We start from the raw sequence: 19,243 nt of genomic DNA on the forward strand, positions 1-19,243 counted from the left end.
CCGGCAGCCGCGGCGGTGGCAGCGGCGGCAGGCGGCATCCCAGGGTGATAGGCCGGAGCAATCGAGGGCCGAGAGCCGGGCCGCGTGTGCAGTCGAGTAACGAAGCGGAGGAGGAACTGCCAACCGAAGGCAGGAAAAATCGGGCACCGAATTATTCATCTGGCCGGGCCCGCCTACTTTCCAAATACCGTCTCCCAGACCGTGTGGTACGGCGTGGTCCCGGGCTCCCGAGCTGCGGCTCAAAGCAGAGACTGTGTGGGGAGGCGGGGAGGAAGGGGGGTGCGGGAAATTTGAAAAAGAAAAGGAGGCGTTCCTCTTTCTTCTCCCTCCATTCCCGTTTTTCTAGAAAAACATTTCTTACTGGTGGAAGAGATCGAAGGAACTGCTTTACTTTACAGTCACCCTAAAGGAAACGCCTACGTCCTTCCCAGAAAGGAGAGTTGGCAGCGGATCTGGGATTGCGGGTTCTGTACAGGATCTGCGTCCTGCGCCCTGTCCGCGCCGAAGCTGGACTAGTCATCGGTTTAGACTAGCAATGGTTAAGAAGTGTGGTGTGGACGGATGGACGGGCCCCGCGAGCACATGAAATGCTCAAAAGCCCAGTATTAACCAAACGCCTCTCTTTTTTGCCTTTGATCTTCGTGCAATATGTTGGCTTTTTTTTTTCCCCCTCTAATGATGTCACTTGTGTTTTATTTTTGTTCTTTTTGTAGGCCTTGACTTTACTTTTATGCCCAAAGCCGGATTCACCAGTTTAGGTTTAAGATTACAGGCAAACAATGGTAATAATTTTGAAATTGAACATTAGCAACTTAAACCGTGTTTTATGAGGTTGTGGATTTTCGACGACTGTTTCTTGAACACAGCTGCTTAAAAATGGAACAGATTTTTTTTTTTTAATAGTTGCACGTTTCCCTTTTTTAAGTACACCTTTTGGAGACTTATCAGTGTGCCTCTCTACCCCATTTCTCCCTACTTTGCACAATGAAACTGTTATTCAAGGTGACATTTTAGTTTTCTGGTTTCATGGTATCCTGGATTTATTGAGAGTTATGAGCGTGCATTTTGCAGTTCTCTTAGAGTAAAAGAAGTGATCTTAGAAATAATCTCATCCCGTCTTATTTAACAGGTTAGAAAACAGGAACAGCCAGGTTACCTGGCAAATCAACCAGTCAAATAAATCTACAATGTCTCCATGACACCAATTACTTCAAACTTTGTTCAGGAACCCTTTGTGATTAAGCCTGTTCATCTGTTGCTTGGCGATATATTGGGAGGATCTTTTTCAATATTCAGAACATTGCTTGCTTGTTATCTAACTGCATAGTCAGTCTTGCAAGTCTAAACCACCATATATGCTTTATGGATAGGGAAAGATTTTGAAGGCAGAAAGTTACAGGGCTCAGCACTGAGCAGAGCTAGAGCATTTCTTTTTGTACTAAATTACTGCCTATGTCTTGGTAACAAATCAGAATAAGTGAATAATGGACATCAGATGTACAAATTTAAGTAGCTCTATTAGTTAATATGTAAGAAACTTATTTACCCAAGCATTTATCAAGTGTTCATAACCCAAAAAGAAAACACTTTCCACAATCTGAATAGTTCTGAGAGATAAGCTGAACCCATCTTTTTAAGACTATTTTTTTTTAATTTATTTATATGTGCTGCTGAGGATGAAACCCAGTGCCTCACACATGCTAGGCAAGCACTCTACCACTTAGCCACAACCCTAGCCCCAGAACCAGTCATTTTTAAATCACCCTTCCAATGAAAAAAATTGATGCATAAAATTCTACTAAAGTACCGAAACATAGTTGTTAGCACACTAAGACTAAAACTCTAGACTCCTAATTTTAATTCATTAATTGACTTAGATTACTTAAAAGTGTTTTCTTTAGCAGATGGAGTTCTGACATTTGGGAAATGAAGAGTAAAGAGTATTATTTTTGCAAATTATTAAATATATTAAAAAATTATAAATCAATTTTCATTGCTAGTACGCAGTAAATCCTACTTGGACTTTTATACCAGTGGTATCTCCCTGACATAATCCAGATTTTGATGTGAAGATAAATCCTTGGCTGATAAAGTCTTGGTTTATGTTGTAGATTGCAAACTGTCCAAAAGAGCTGAAGTCCCATTTCCCTGCCTACCCTCTTCCCCTTCTTCCTAGAAGTCATTAGACACCTCTCAGAGGTGGCTTACTTGTTTATTGTCATTAGAACACATATCCCTAGGAATTGAATCCAAAACCCAAGAAAATTGGAAACTGAAAATGGGGAAACTATGGAGGAGAGAATAATTTTGTAATTAGAGGTCTAAAATGCAAAAGGTGGCATTGATTCTAAGTACACATTGCTAATATTAAGGAGAAATGAGCTTTTGGAATCGTGACCGTCACGACACAAGGGCCAGTTACTTGTCCAGTTTTTTTTTTTCTTTTCACTTGTCAGGAAACACATAAATGGTTCTCTCAAAATTACTGTTAGCTAGTTTCTTATAGCCAGTCCCTCCTGGACTATGTAGGCACCACCTCTCAACAGCTTCCCCCAAACAGTAATGCAACTTTTAAAATTATGGTTCACCAGCCCTCCCTTTCTATATTCCATTTCCCCTTAAACACAATAAGGTAGCACTCTCTCGATTATGTACTATAATGTTGACCATAATGGAAGACTTTAGACATTCCCAAGATTCTATTTGGTATTCTACCTACCTCACTCTATAATTCCCTGGTGAACTATGCTCTTCTATGGTGACAGCTCTCAATGGATTTTGAGATACCCATCTCCATCCCCATTCACAGGGCTGAGGTTCAATTCCAAGTTTGTAAATATTGAACACCACCAAGGTATGCTTCCTGGACTTCAGACTAATGGAACTAGTAGTTTGTTCCTCAGACTTACTAAAACATGGAGTTACCTGTGAATCCTCTTCTCTACCCGAGTTTCCATAAATCCAACCCTGTTTTCCATTCCTCCTGATAAAAGCTAACCAGATCTGAGCTAGGCTGGTATCAGGACTATTGCATTACTTTTTTGGCTGTCCCCTTTCCCCTGAGGATTTTCCCCCTCCAGTTTATCCTACACTCTGTTCTAGGTGAAATATCCTAAAGCCCAGTTCAGACCAGGTCACATCTCAAAACCAACAAAACTGCTCTGCTCCCGACTGCCTCCTAAGTAAAATATATACCATTCTAAGCTTAAAAGGGCCTCCCAAGTGTCCTTCACCACCATTGCTACTTCACTCTTCCCCCATGTTCAGCCAACTGAAACAGCTTACTGTTCCTCTAATATATCCAGCACTCTCCCTGTGTCTTGCCACTGCCCAATTGTTTCTGACCCCATCAAATTCCAATGTCCTCCATCAAGTCATTCTTTTTCAAAAATTCTTTAGTTATATGACAGTAGAATCTGTTTTGAAATGTAAATATGCATGTGTAATTTTATTCTAATTAGGACCCGTTTCTTGTGGATGTACACAATGGTGGGATTATAATGTCAGATTCATTCCACCCTCTTTCCTATTTCTATCCCTTCTCCCTTCCCTTTATTCCCCTTTGTCTAACATACTGACCTTTTCTTCCCCAGTCCCCTTATCGTGGTTTAGCTTCCACATAAAGAAAAACATTCAACCTTTGATTTGGGGGGATTCACTTATTTTACTTAGCCGGTCTCCAGATCTGTCCATTTATTAGTCAACGTCAAAGTCATTCTTTTTTATGGCTGGGTAATATTCCATTGTGTATCTATACCACAATTTCTTCATCCATTCATCTGTTGAAAGACATTTAGTTTGGTTCCATAGCTTAGCTATTGTGAATTGAGCTGCTATAAACATTGATGTGGCTGTGTTTCTGTAGCATGCCGATTTTAACTCCTTTGAATATATGCCAAGCAGTGGGATAAGTGGGTCAAATTGTGGTTCTATTCCTAGATTTTTGATGAATACTGTTTTCCAGAGTGTTTGCCCCAATTTGCAGTCACACCAACAGTGTATGAGCATACCCTTTCCTCACATCCTTGCCAACATTTATTGTTTTTTAAAAAAACTATTTTTAATTATAGATGAACAAAATACCTTTATTTTGTTTAGTTTTTTTTTTTGTGTGTGTGTGTGTGTGTGTGTTACTGGGGATCAAACCCATTGCCTCACTTGTGCTAGCCAAGAGTTCTACCACTGAGCCACAACCCCAACCCTGTTGCTTATGTTCTGATAGATGCCATTCTGACTGAAATTAGATGAAATCTCAGGGTAGCTTTGATTTGCAATTCTCTGATTGCTAGAAATGTTGGACATTTTTCATGTTTAGTGACCATTGTATTTCTTCAACTAAGTGTTTTCTTCCTTTCTTTTTTTGTGGTACTTGGGGATTGAACCCAGAACTTTAGCATGCCAAAAAAGCACTCTACCACTGAACTACCTCCCTGGCCCCATATTTCTTCTTTTGAGAAGAGTTCTGTTCCTTTGCCCCCTTGTTAATTGGGTTATGTGCTTTCTCTTTGGTATTAAGTTTCTTGAGTTCTTTGTGTATTCTGGAAATTAATGCTCTGAGGCACAGGTGGCAAAGATTTTCTGTAGGTCTTCATGCTCTTTTCCTTTGCTGTGAAGAAGCCTTTTAATTTGATGTCGTCCCAATTATTGATCACTAACTTTACTTCTGCACTTTAGGAGTCTTATTAAGGAAGTCGGTTCCTAAGGCAATATTGAAGTGTTGGGCCTATATTTTCTTCTAGTATGTTTCAGGTCTAATCGCTGGGTCTTTGATACACTTTGAGTTGATTTTTGTGCAGCGTGAGAGATAGGGGTTAACTTTCATTCTTGCATATGAATTTCCAGTTTTCCCATCACCATTTGTCAAAGAAACTATCTTTTCTCCAATGTACGTGTATGGCTCCTTTATCTAGTATGAGGTAACCGTCTTTATGTGGATTTGTCTGTCTTCTATACTGTTCCATTGGTGTTCTTGTCTGTTTTGCCAATACCATACTGTCTTTGTTCCTGTACCTCTGTAGCATAATTTATGGTCTGGTATTGGGTGTGATGCCTCCTGCCTCATTTTTTTTCCACTAAGGATTGCTTTGGCTATTTTGGGCCTCTTTTCCAAGTGAATTTTATGACAGCTTTTTCTATGTCTATGAAGGACATCATTCGAATTTTGATGGGAATTGCAATGAATCTGTATAATGCTTTTGGAAGTAGGCAGAATTAATATAGTCAAAATGGCCCTATCAAAGAACATGGGAGGTCTTTCCATCTAAGGTCTTCCTCAGTTTCTTCCTTTAGTGTTCTGTAGTTTTCATTGTCGAGATCCTTCACCCCTTTTGTTAGCTTGATTCCTAGTATTTTTTAAGGCTATTGTGAATGGAATAGTTTCTCTAATTTCTCTTCAGCTGATTCATCATTGGAGTATAAGAATGCAATTGATTTATGGGTGTTAATTTTGTATCCTGCAATTTTACTGAATTCATTTATGAGTTCTAGAGGTTTACTGGTAGAATTTTTTGGGTCTTCTAAGTATAGAATCATGTTGCCCAGCAAATGGAGATAGTCTGAGCTCTTCTTTCCTATTCGTATCCCTTTAATTTCTTTCTTTTGTCTAATTGCTCTGGCATGGGTTTCAAGGACTGTGTGGAATAGAAATGGGTAAAAGTGGGCATCCCCATCTTGTTCCTACACACCCCTTTTTTTTTTAAGGGGGAATGAATGATGTTGGCCTCAAGTCATGCTCTATCTTCCAAGCTGGCAATGACCTCAGCCTCCTTTAAGTTCCAACATTTGTTCCCATCCAATTCTGGAATCACAGTATATTTTTTAATAGTTCCTTGTGTAACTTTGATATTTATTTTTTAGTTGTAGTTGAACACAATACCTTTATTTATTTTATGTGGTGCTGAGGATCGAACCCAGGGCCTCGCATATGCTAGGCGAGCGCTCTACCACTGAGCCAAATCCCCAGCCCCCCTGTGTAACTCTTAATATCTACTAGTCTCTTGAGGGCAGAGACCTTGCATTATTCACGTTCATCTCCCACCACATCTTTCACATCTCAACCCCTCAAAGAAAACCAGAATCCAGGAAGAATTTATACTAAAGGGAAAAATAAAACCTGGTTTTATTCATAGAAGTGTGGGGTCACAAAAGACTTAAAAATCCATTTAATGAACCTAGTCATACAACTTGCATTTTCTCCTGACCCTCTTCATTTTCAAAATAAATAAATATCCCTTGCCTAGCAATGGGACCGGCTCCTGTAGTCCCAGCTACTTGAGGCCGAGGTGGGAGGAAAGTCTCTTGAACCTGCAAAATCAAGTTCAGCCTGGGCAACATAACAGAAACCCCATCAACAAAAATAGGTAGATATAAACGTACCTGGACCCAGCAAAATGACATGACTTTCCCAAGGTCACATAACTGGTGACAGGAAGAGTTCAGTTCTGAGTCTCAGTGCATCGGCCCCAAGTGAATGATTCCATCCCACCCTCTTCTGTCCTTCTCTAAATGGAGCTTTTTCTTTTTGATAAAGGGGGGTTTTGCAATAATTTTATTCTGTTACATATTATTTAAGCTTAAAGTATTTGCACCATATTCCTGGCCCCACATATAATTTTAGCAAAATTACATTTTTTTTAAACCAAAGGACCAAACAGACATCAGAGAAACATCTGGTCTGATTCATCAGGGTAACAGCAACATTTCTATTTATACATGAGCACAGCCCTATCTTTGTAGCTCTCAGCTGTTGCTCATTGCTCAGTATGTTCCCCTTTTCAACCTTGTCTGTCCCTCATCAAGATAGCATCCTTCATCCTGAGTCTTAAGTAGAATCTAATGCAATAAAAGGAAATATGTGCCCTACTCCCTAAAAGGGATCCATATTTTAAAGGAACTATCTCTGTTTTCTCGGTCTCTTTGTTTTAGTTTAGGACAGCAAGCTTCAAGTGGTTGGGTGGCTGCCATTCATTCTACTGCATTCTTGGTAGGAAGAAGTTGGATAAAGACCAAAAGCTATGGCATAAGTCAAATTTGGAAGCAGTTTGGATACAAAAAAAAATTAAGTACTTTACATGGGGATACTGGGGTTAACGTGGAGAATGTGAGGAGTACTAACTTCACAGCAACATTTGATAATGATCGTAAATTAGAAACTGCATGACCTCAGGGAGGCATTGGTACAAAAAAAAAAAAAGGCTTAGGAATCTTCTTGGCTTTTTTGAGTGCTTTTCAATACCTGTCCTCCAAGACAAGGCCACTGCTTGTACAAACCAATGACAATATCATTTGGGAAAACTGTGAAATAGACCAGAGACAAACAGATCTCCACGAGTCACTTCTTGTCAAAAACTCCTTCAAAATAATGACCTCACCTCAGTATTCAACTATAGGAACGCAAAAAAAATAAAAACATTCAGATGGAACCACAATACCCTCTGACATCAGGGCCTAATTAAAACCTTCAAAGGTCCTAAGCCCTGAAAATAATAAAGTGCCCCACCCCATGTAATTTTAAAGAATTACAAAGTGTTAAGAAAAGCAAAAAGTTCTGATTCTCCCTCCCCAGATGACTACTTCAGAATTCATTTCAGAAATGACAAATATAAAACTCTTAAATGTGATATGTGTTTTTGTGTTTTCCTGCTTTGCAGGTGTTCTAAACACTGTCTATTGAGTAATCCCATAATCTGCTTGAAGTAAAGTGCCAACCAGCTGTTGAATGACAGTGCATGAAGGGGGTATCTTTAGCAAAGTAATTTGTGTTCTTCTAATAACTATAGAGACACCAACTTGCTTCATCCCATCCAAATAAAATTATAAACTTCCTTTGCTTTGTGGTTCTGACGAGTCCTCAAAAGGTGAAATGTAAAAACCAGAGCCCAGTGATTCTAAGGGAGAGTTTTTTTTTTTTTAATGATTCCACGTCCTTGTGTTATTGCTCTCCCCTGAGAGCAATATTATCATAATTGATCAATACATGTAGTTGACACTGAACCATTTTTATTTTGTCCCTTGTATAAGAAAGGCTCTAGCTATTATAACTGATATTTTGGCACCTATTTAAGACTCTCATGAATAAAGAGCAAAATATCTAAAATGCATTCCTTGTAAGCCATCATCTAAATATGGATGGAGATAATCATAGAAATTCCCAAAATGTCTCCCCATTGTTGATCAGCATTGATCATTAGCTTTGAAAATAAGAAATCTGGGAAGTTTTTAGATCGTTTTCCTATTGGTCTACAACAGGACATCCTTAGCAGGACAATTAAGGAGGAGCTAAATGTTGGGAGCAAATACTCAGAAAGTGGAACATTGGAATTCCAGATTGCTGAGGGGCGATGTCTGAGTGATGACAAGACAAAATGTGGTTCTGGGAAGCAGATAACTGAAGTCAATTGGAGGAAGAGGTCACAGGAGTTAAAGAGGTACAGAAATTAGGAAGCCAAGGTATTAGTTCAGTGTTGACGCCAGCACCTGGGTATGGTGCTAGGAGGTAGGGTAAGGAATAGTTCCTGAATTCTTTGGGGAATGAAGGGAAGTGACCAGAAGTTTGGTTAATGGGGATAAGTCAGAAGGAATCCATAAGGGAAAGATGAGCTTTTACCTAAGAGTTACAGAGCCATGATCTGGAGTACCAATGGAGAGTCAAATGCCAACCCTGTCCCCACCCGATTTTTATAATAGGAGCAAGACGGGCCCCATCTGTCTTTTCTCCCCTTCTCTGCTCCTATTTCATACGTGAGGCCTTACTCTCATGTTCCCATCATGAGGTAGCACCATCTACCACCTTCCCCTGGAGCCAGACAAATGTCCCACCACTATTCACCTGATCTTTGACTTCAAATCTCCAGAACTGTAAGCTAAATCAAACCTCTTTATCATTTAGCTGCCTCAAGTATTTCAGTGTAGTACTGCAGACTAGTACAAGGGCCTTTCTGTCACCTTCAGCAGCTATCCTGCTGCACCAACTCTGGATCAGTCTCACATTCTGCATCCTCTGCTTTTCCCTTTCCAACAGCTGAGGGATAGAAAAAAAAAAATTACATCACTTAGAGTCTTGTGCTGCTACAGATTCAAGCTCAGTTGGACCCTTGCAGACTCCATCAGTCCCTTAATTTCCTCTCCCATTCTCTTCACTGAATATTCCTAACCTTTGTCTTTTTCCTCATGATTTCAACTCCTAACTTTTGTTTGACAAATGTTTCTGTCTTTATTTCTAGAAGGAAAGTTGAGACCACTGAGAAAGACCTCCTTCCACACAGTCAGATCTGTGCTGGGGCTGGGGCTCAGTGGCGGAACACTTGTCTAGCATGTGTGAAGCACTGGGTTAAAATCTCAGCCCCACATGTAAAAAAATAAAGGTCCACCAACAACTGAAAACAATTATATAATATATAATATAATTTATATATATATTAAAAAAAGGTCAGATCCTCCCACCTCTTGCTGGGCTTGAGCAATTATTTTCTCCCTTTTCTCTTTCAACAGTACCTTCAACAATGGCTCCTCGATTGAATCCATGTGCTCATCTCTTCTATAGAATCAAAAACAAAAATACAAAGAACAAAAACTCCTGACTTATGAAGTACACTGATATCTGAAACTTTCTTATAAATATACCCAAAGAATAAGTTGGATTGATGGGTGGATGGATGGATAGATGAATAAATATGTGCTATATCAAATAAAGCCAAATGCTGTTTGGAGAATCTGGGTAGTAGATACATGGGCATCCACTGTTGATTCTTACAACTTTTCCAAATATATTTAAAAACCATCATAACATTGTTGGGGGAACAGGGCTTCTAAACCAGCATTTTCCTCAAGCCACTCTCTCATTCTTTCTTCCTTTCTGAATTTTTTTGAAAAGTAGACTATACCTCCTTGCTGCCCAGTCACTGTTTTTTCTTTGGATCTTTACAAAAGAATTGAGATGTTATAAATATGCTGAAACCCTCTTGACACTCCATTGGATCATACTCTCGTAGCGACAAAGATGTCATCACTATTCTACTATTAGTTTATCTTTCCCACCTGGATGTGTAGATGTATGTATATATGCAAAACCTTTGATAAAGTATCAGACAGAGCATCTTATAAACAGAAACTGATAACAGTTTGGGAGTCCGGAAGTCCTAGCATGATCAGGTTCTGGTTGGGACAGGGCCCTCTTCCTGGTTGCAGGCTGATAATGTCTTACTGTATCCTCACATGGAAGAAAGAGGGCATGAAATCTCCCCCAGGCCCTTGTTATAGGGCCATTAATACCATTCATGAGTGCATCACCCTCACGCCCCCTACTTCCCAAGATCATATAAGCAGAATAGAATTTTTCAATATATGGATTGGCAAGGGGAGATACAAACATTCAGACTACTGCACCTATCACCCCTATCTAGAATTTTTACTAGTACTTGGTGAGGAATGATTAAATTGATCAGCAAAGTCATGTTTTCAATGGCTCCTGGATTATTTATCCAATATCACCTCCCCATCCTATATCTACAGGAAATTCAATGCACTCCCCAAACTCCCTGCGATTCTTCTGGGCTGCCCGTTCTCTTGGCAGCCTCAGGATTTGATTTCTGGTCTCTGCCGAATTCCCATTCTTCATTCTGTATCTTGCAGCTGTTTCTTTTTTATCTTCTTTTGGCACTGACCCAAAGGTGGGTTACAACCCCTTCTCCTCAATTTCCCACCCCAAATTCATGAGAGGCAGCTGCATATGGTAGACTCTTCCTGGAAATTCAGAGATAGTGTTTGCCATATGGGGGTGGGGGGGTAACTTCAGCAGCCAATTTGAAACTGAAAACTCAGTTTCCTTGTTCTATTTCCACCTCTACGAGTGTAAGCCTCCTGACGTATTGCTTAGCCTTCTCTTCCACTCTTCCTCCTTGCTTACCCCTTCTCTCTTCTTCCCTTATCTCTCAATAATTTCTTGTGTGCAATGATTGTGATCTTTTTGTTGTTTCTCTACTATCTATACAACCTCAACTACCACTCCTTAGGTACCTCTCAGGATATTTTTTAGACAGATACAACATTTTATACATTTATTCATTTTTATGTGTTGCCGAGGATTGAACCCAGTGCTCTGCACCTGCTAGGCAAGCGCTCTACCACTGAGCCACAACCCCAGCCCTCAGGATATTATTCTAAACAAAGGCAATTCCTTACCTACAAAGAACTGTGGTGCTAGTTGGTAAAGTAGTTTTTTTTTTGTCCACTGCTTTATTTTTAGTGTGACTGTTTGCTGCAGCAAATACATAAATTCAACCTTGAGTTTTTTTCATAAGATCTTACATAAAAGAACACTTAGTTCTAGTGATCGGTGCTTGAACCAGATGGAATCAACCAATGTGGATAGTCACCCCAGTGTTCAGGTTGGACAACTTAAGTAGTCGTTTTGACAGAATTATGTCTCAGTGGGATATTTCTCAACAAAAACAAATATTAATGTTCTGAGACTTCTAAAGTCTCAAAGAAATTTCCTCTTCTTTGGAAAGACTTCATTTGCTTTTGCAGCACTGGGGCTTGAACTCAGTGCCTTGCACATATGAGGCAGGTGCTCTACCACTGAGCTATACCCCCAACTCACTGGAAAGGCTTTACTTCTTTCTTTCCAGCAAATATTTGTCAAGAGCCTACTTTGGGTCAGGCACTGTGATAAGCCCTGGGGACAGAATGGAGCAAAAAAGAAGAATTAAATTCCCTGTTCCCTACTAGTGGGGTACACAGTCAACAGGAAGAAGGTAGAGGACCAGATATCATGGTAAATTTGGTGAAGGGAGTCCATATGGTGAATGGATAGAAAACAATAGGATAGAGGTGATACTCTTGATGGGATAGCCTGGGAAGTTCTTTGAACCTTGACCTGCTATCTGAGACCTAAGTGATGAGAAGGAGGTAGCCATGCAAAGAAAGGGGAGACCAGTTGAGAGGCCATTGTAGTAGTCCTGGTAAGAGACAGTGGTGGATTGTATTTGGGTCATGGCATTGGTGAAAGAAAGGAGATGTAGTCAAGAACACTTTGGGAGGTAGATGCCAGGTGTGGTGGCTTATGCCTGTAGTCCCAGCTACCTGGGAGTCTAAGGCAGGAGGACTGGAAGTTCAAGGCCAGCCTGGGCAACTTAGCAAGATACTGTCTCTCAAAATAAAATTTAAAGAAAAGGGCTGAGGGTGTAGCTCAGACTCAAAATGCTCAAGTTTGATGCCAGTACAAAGAGGGGGTGGCTATTTTGGAGGTAGAACTATACTAGTAGTATTTGCTGATGGGGTGTGTGTGTGTGTGTGTGTGTGTGTGTATGGTGCAAGAAGGGGGGGAAAAATCAGATAACTTGCTTGTAGCTTATAACAGTTCATCTTGACTCTAAGATGGAGAAGACTAGAAGAGCTAAGGGTAGGGGAATCTAGAGTTCCATTTTGGACCTATAAGTTTATAGGTGCCTCTTGGATATGAAATGGAGATGTTGGATATATGAGTCTGGCATTCTGGGGACAGGTTAGGGCTGGGAATACATATTTGGAGCCATTACCACACAGATGCTATTTGGAGTCAAAGAATTGACTGAGCTTACCCACTGAGTGAGTTATGCTTAAAGGAAAGGAACATGGACCAAGCACTAACACCACGACATTTAGAAGTCAGGTGGAGAAATGGGAGACAGAAAAGAATTAAAAATGGAGCAATCGGTGAGGAAGAATAAAGCCAAGAGACGGTGGTACCTCAAAAGTCAAGAAAGAGTTGGTTGACAATTGAGTTAGGCACAGAGGGCCATTGTAGACCCACAAGAGTCTCCCCAGTCTGCAAGCTTGCTTAGTCTGAAGATGCAGGTGAAGAAAGGTTTCCAGCATCAAAACTTCCAGGAAAGGTTTTTACAACCTGACTGGGTGTCTGAAGAGGCAGCAGATCAAGGCGTTGAACATGTGCTTGGGCTCTTCCAGGCTTGGGATTGAACATGTAGTCGTAGGCAGTGAACAAGTGTCTGAGCTGCCTCTGTGTTGGCATAAATTTGTTGGCCGATTCTTGGTAGATAATTCCAAAAGATCTTTGTGATGAGAACAAAGTGTAAAAAGCACGATTGTAAAATTAGTATGGGAGTTTCACAATTTCTGTGGTAAAAGTGGGATTATCTTTGATAATTTGAACCTAATTCTTTTTTTTGCAGGAGGTATTGATCATTGGAAATAAGAGCAGGTCCTCTTTTTCCTGCAGTGACAAACTGAAAGCAGAAGCACTCATGGGAAGAAATGCAGCTTTTCATTTTTAATCTCACTATGCACAGCAATGACATTCTAGGGAGCATTCTTTTGATGGCAAGGGCTGTGCCAATGGAGACTACAGCCATTTGATGCAGGCTGTTTTGTCATAATCAACATGCTGACACACAACTTTGTCATTCTGATGCCAGGGACATCTTGATGTGGCTGCCTTGATGTGGCTGTTTTGATATAGGGACATTTTGACTCTGCCTAAAAACAAACTTTTTTTGCTTAGAAAAAAAAAAGCACTAAGTAATGTGCACAAAAGACTTCCTCACCTACTTCCTGAGTCACAGCCCATCTCCTAACCCCACCACCACCACCAAGATAGAAGGCAGACTGCAGATATATCCAGTGCAACCCTTGAAAGAAATATCTCCAATAGGGAGGGAGGAGATTAGAATTGGGGGCCCAACTTATCAACACAGCTTGAAGGAAAGAAAAAGATGATTCTATAAAGCCTGACCCCGTTCTTGAATCATCCTGACTCAGCCTCTTGAAGAAGCCCTGTGACACATCCATTCAACACTTAAGGGGATTCAAGGAGCTCTTCTGTGAGACAAACCATCTCCCTCTCAAGAATTTACAAGAGCTGTGTGTGACGAGGCATCTCTTTGGCAGGGAATGAGCCACCGACTGAAGGACAGTACTGTTCAGCAAAGGAGACGCACTGCACACCCAAACAGGAAGTAGCAACCCCAGGCTGCCAAGGGACAGATGCGGGTATGAAGGAATCAAATGGCTGAGCTTTGAACTGGTCCAGGGTTGACATTCTTTCATTCAGGCATGACCAGGGCAGGGAAGGTTAAATGTTTTGGTCTCATTGTCCCACTCATTATCAGGGAGCTCAGTGTCCTTATCTCTTTTCCCTCATAGTTGGTGGAGAATATAAACAGACTTCCTCCAGAGTAAATCCTTCTCACTAATAATTTTCTCTTTAAGCAACCATAGAGCTGAGGCACTTGCTCTCAGAAGTCGGATAAATTGTTAATATGATTAATGGGGTAATCTCTCCACTACTAGGTGTTCATATCACTTATGCTTGTGAAATAAAATAAATATTTTCAAAAGATGAAAATGTCTATTTCTATCACCATTATGTCTCTAAAGATTTGAAAGTCATTTAATTAAATTTTAAAATGTTTATTGAGGGTATTAAATGGTGTGTAATATGAAAAAAATCTATACAATGAACATGATTTATTTTCTGGAAATATGAATTTCTCCTCTCCCCAAACTCCATCTTCCATTGCAAGCGTTTTTGTTTTTTTTTTTTTAGTTTTTTTTAAGTTGTCAATAGACCTTTATTTTATTTGTTGATACGTGGCGCCGAGAATCAAACTCGGTGCCTCACACATGCTAGGCAAGCGTTCTGCCACTGAACCACCACCCAGCCTGCAAGCATTTTCTTTGTTTTGGTCTCAGTCTTTTCCAAATATTCTGATTTTACTCTTGGTCAAAGACATTAAATACTACTATGTACCAATCACTTTGCTAGGTACTATTGGGAAAAAACACAGATGTGAATAAGAAATAGCTCCAGTCCTCAGTAAATATATTAAGGGGAGATAGACTTGACTATTAACAGAATATGAAACAGATGTTACTAGGTACTTTTCTTATACATTTAAATACCATCTGATAGCAGGGTGAGGTAGCACACCTGTAATCCCAGCAACTCAGGAGGCTGACACAGGAGGATTGCAAGTTCAAGTTCAAGTTCAGCCTCAGCAACTTAGTGAAACCCTTTGAGGGAACAGCTCAGAGGTAAAGCATGTGTTCAGCATGTGCAGAGCCCTAGGTTTGATTCCCAGCACCAAGAAACAACAAGAAGCCACATTTACTTGGCCAGGGGTGTAGTTCAGTGGTAGAACACTGGCTAAACATGCACAAGACCCTGGGTCCAAGCTCCTCAAAAATAAGTGAATGAAGGAACAAACAACTACCACATGATAGACTTTAGGTGCCATAAACTAGCATAATTAGAATTATTCTGGCCTAAAACTGGAGGAGTTAAACCCTACTGGGAGAAAGGGAAAATGACATTGAACTGCAGTAGTTCCCTCTGTGATAAGATACAGCTGAGCACTTAGCACAGATGGCCCTTATCTCATTTAAACCTCCCAACAGCCTCATTTGTAAAGGAGGCAACAGTAGCTCAGCAACATTAAGAAACTTCCACAAGGTCACACAGCTTAAATTCGGTGTGGAGACCGAATTCACATCCCACAGAATCCACGTTCTTTTCACTCACCTCAAGGAAGGCAGTGGTGTGGATTACAGCTCAGGAAAGGAAGATTGGACAGCTTTTGATTTTGATAGGACACTAATGCTTGAAAGAATGATTTGGGGTTATTAAGATTTTATAAACTGAGGGTAAAACAAGTAGTAGTCATAGTCAATCTACATCCGATGCTGAGCAATTCAGTGGGCATGGAGTTCAACAAGGCACTTTGTCAAATGTAACTTTACAGTTTCTCAAGTTAATAAAAGTCACAAAAAAGGACTAATAAAAAATGTAATGTTTGCCTTTCAAAATGACTGTACCTGTCCTTTAACTTCTAGAAAGGTACGTTTTCCTCCACATTATCAAACATTTACTAGTGCTGGGTTCTGTACTATATAAAAAAAGTACTCTACATACCTGTAGAATAGAAGTTAAATCATGGATTTAGAACCAGGTTGAGAGGATTCAAACCTTGGTCTTCTCTTCCTCATCTTCCCTTCCCCTCCTTTCTCCCTCTTTCTCAGATTTCTCACTCTGGTGGAAGCGAACTACCATGTTCTATACATCTCCATGGGAGGCTCACCTCATAATACACTGAGGTCTCTGCTAATAGCCACATGTCAACTTTGAAGAAGATCTTCCAGCTCCGATGAGGTCCGAAGAAGACTGCAACCTCACAAGAGACCCTAAACTAAAACTAGTAAGCCAAGCCACTCTCAGACTCCACACCCCCTTGCCAATCGCTGGAAATGATGTTCTTCGTTTTCTTTGATTGCTAAGCTTTGGGGTAAATTGTTACATAGAAGTAGATAACTAGTAGAATGTCCTCTTTGCTGAACTGTCTTATACTATGGAATTGGTTCTCATTAGTCTAAACATCTCTAGTAACTCCACTCCACCCACCCATACACCACCTTCTTTCCCTTCTCTCCAGGAGAGAATTTTTTCCTACTCTTTAGAGAATCCCTTTCTTACTATTGGTTTCAGAAATATTGTACAGCATAATCTTAATGTGTTTAGGGGTTCCCAAATTAGTAAGACTCCCTAGACTTGCTTTTTCTTGTCTCACTCCCCACCTCTGTTCTACTTTTCTCCTCACCCCATTCCTCTTCAAAGAGGATAAGAAGAGATGGATTCAGGAAGCAAATTACTTAATTTAAAAGTTATTATATCAAAGCTAGGCATGGTGGTCCTTACCTTTAGTCCCAGCTGTTTAGGAGGCTGAGGCAGGAGGATAGCTTGAGCCTGGGAGTTTAAGGCCAGCCTGAACATAACAAGATCTAGTCTTTAAGGAGAAAGAAATATATTTTAAAAATCTCAAATACACTGTCTCCTTAAACAGCCCTATGAATAAAGTGTTCTTATTATCATTTTACAGATAAGAGGTTAGAGCACGTGGCTGGCAGGTAGACCAATCAGGACTGAACTCCAAGTTTGACTCCTCCAGTGCCTTCATTTTAGAAACTCCTTATACCCATTATACCAATGTTGTAATATCAGTTTAATGAAAAGATGAGATTTGTGTAGTCTGCATATTCATTGTAAACACAGCACTTATTAGTGAATATTAATTCCAAGAAATACTTTTTAGGCTATGTCCAGGCAAGTATCTGACATATCTATGTCAGTTTCAAACTTATTTATGAAGTAGGATAAAGCACCTTCCCAGTTGAGCTCCTGGGTCTCATGCGACAGGGGAACTTGGCTAAAGTGTATGTCATACCCCCTTTTCTCCAAAGCAGCTCTCTCCCACATTCTCTGCAAGTCTTCAGACATCCTCCCTCCCACCCACACATGTCACTCCCCCTTCACTCAAATGACTCAACACTGTCTGATAGGGACAGTGCTGGCCACCCTGTGATAATCACCTCCACATCCTTCCTAAAGCCTGGCCTCCCTCTGGACCATGCAAGCGGGCCTCTTCTCTGCAGTCAGAATTCCTGCCTGCCCTCTGCATCCAAACCATCCCACTTTCTCAGAAATCTTGCTCTGTTAATTTCTCCCCCTTCCTTCCCTCACCACGTCACCAGTCTCCTACTGAATCCATTCATCAATATTTAATATATTCAAGTCTTCACTTAAAAAACAAACGAAAGCTGTCCAAAGGCCCCTGCCCTTTCTCTCTATTCCCTTCTCAGCCACAATCCTCAGGAATTGTTCACACTGAACCCAATTTCTCACTTCCCATTCACTTCTTACCCCGCCATGTCCAGCTAATACCATCAACACTTCTCTCAATCTGCTATCAAAGGAACCAAAAAGCTCCTTAACACAAAATCCTAGGGACCTTCTCGTTCCATTTATTTCTTCACTGAGAAGAGTTCATCACTGCTCTTTACTCTTGAAATGCTCTTTGCTTAGCTAGATTCTTTCTGCCTCCCTGGTTCTCTTCTTTGTAAAGGACCTCTTCCACTGAGCATCCCTTTCCCTTGGGGTCTGGTAGTGAAGCCTCTTCATTTCTCCGTCTACACACCTGCCCAAGATAGGACCATCTACTCCCTTGGCTTTGGTTACTCTATTTGCCTTTGACTTCCACATCCGTAATTCTGGGCTTGATTTATTGACCTGTCTCCTGGATCATTTCCACTCAGATATCCTACATCAATTCGGCGAGTCCAAATTCACCTTTTCCCTCCCAAGCAGTTCTTTCTCTTGGGTTCCTATCCAAATACTAGCCTAAGCCAGCAATGGGGGGTATCCTTCTTAAATTCTTCTCCTTCACATGTGCCCCATTGTTGATCAAGCCTGACAGTTATACTTCTTAAAAATACTCTGGAGTCTATACACATATTTCCATTTCCACCATCACTGCCTGGGCTCAGAGCCTGTATCCTCTAATCAGGGTTATCCCAAGTGTCTCCTAGTGGGTCTTGACTCCAATCTTGTTCTCTAATCCATTCTCCATCCTGCAGCCAGCCAGTGGGCTTTCTGAAGTGCAAATCCTTTAGTATAAGGCCCTAACTTCTTGATGTGACATGAGTGGCCTCTTACAGCCGAGCTCTCCTTGCCCTCAACCCCAGTCTTCTACCCAACCTTAGTGAACTGATCCTGGACTCTGCAAGAAAACTGTCCTTAGTGTCAATAAGATGAAAGTCTAGCTAACACCTTTTCTGGGATACCTTCTCTTCTACACCTCTCTATACACAGTTTTGAGCATCCCAAATCTGAGAATCCAAAACCTTTCTGAGCTCCAACAGGATGCCCCATGTGGAAAATCCCACAGCATGAAACTTTGCTTCATTTGCACAAAAATCATTAAAGTTTTGAACCGAGTTACCTTCAGCCATGTGTAAGAGAATATGAAACAAATGAATTGTGTTCAGACTTGAGTTCCATCCCCAAGATACCTCTTTATGTCTATGCAAATATTAAAAAAATCTGAAGTCTGAAACACTTCTAGTTCCAAGCATTTCAGATAAGGAATATTCAACCTGTGTCTGCATGTTTCTACATATCATGGACAAAATTACTTTCCCCAGACAAACTCTTGAGTCTATACAATTAAGAAATTTGGCTAAAACTATATGTCCTGGTGGTACAGTAGCTTGGGTCAACATCTCTTAAATGCTCTAATTTCCTCCACTTCCCTCAATTAGCCTGTCTTCTCTAAGACTTCTAGGCACAGGAGGCTGTAGCAATCAGGTACAAATGCTTAACAATTCAGTCTCTGGAGTAAGATTGGGTCCAGATCCAGGCTCTGCAACAACCTGGTTCTGTGACTGTGTATAATTTGCTAACTTGGGCCTCAGACTC

The 19,243-nt window shown here is 40.7% G+C and overlaps 1 long non-coding RNA gene across 1 annotated transcript; it reads left to right on the forward strand.

Annotated features, from left to right (window-relative positions):
- The first annotated feature begins 6 nt into the window (after positions 1-6).
- On the forward strand, positions 7-676 carry LOC125618727. Its single transcript, XR_007350137.1, has 2 exons — positions 7-206; positions 347-676. It is a non-coding gene; the product is annotated as an uncharacterized LOC125618727 (long non-coding RNA).
- The last annotated feature ends 18,567 nt before the right edge of the window (positions 677-19,243 follow it).

Source organism: Marmota marmota, unplaced genomic scaffold, assembly GCF_001458135.2.
Source record: "Marmota marmota marmota unplaced genomic scaffold, marMar, whole genome shotgun sequence".
Taxonomy (NCBI): domain Eukaryota; kingdom Metazoa; phylum Chordata; class Mammalia; order Rodentia; family Sciuridae; genus Marmota; species Marmota marmota.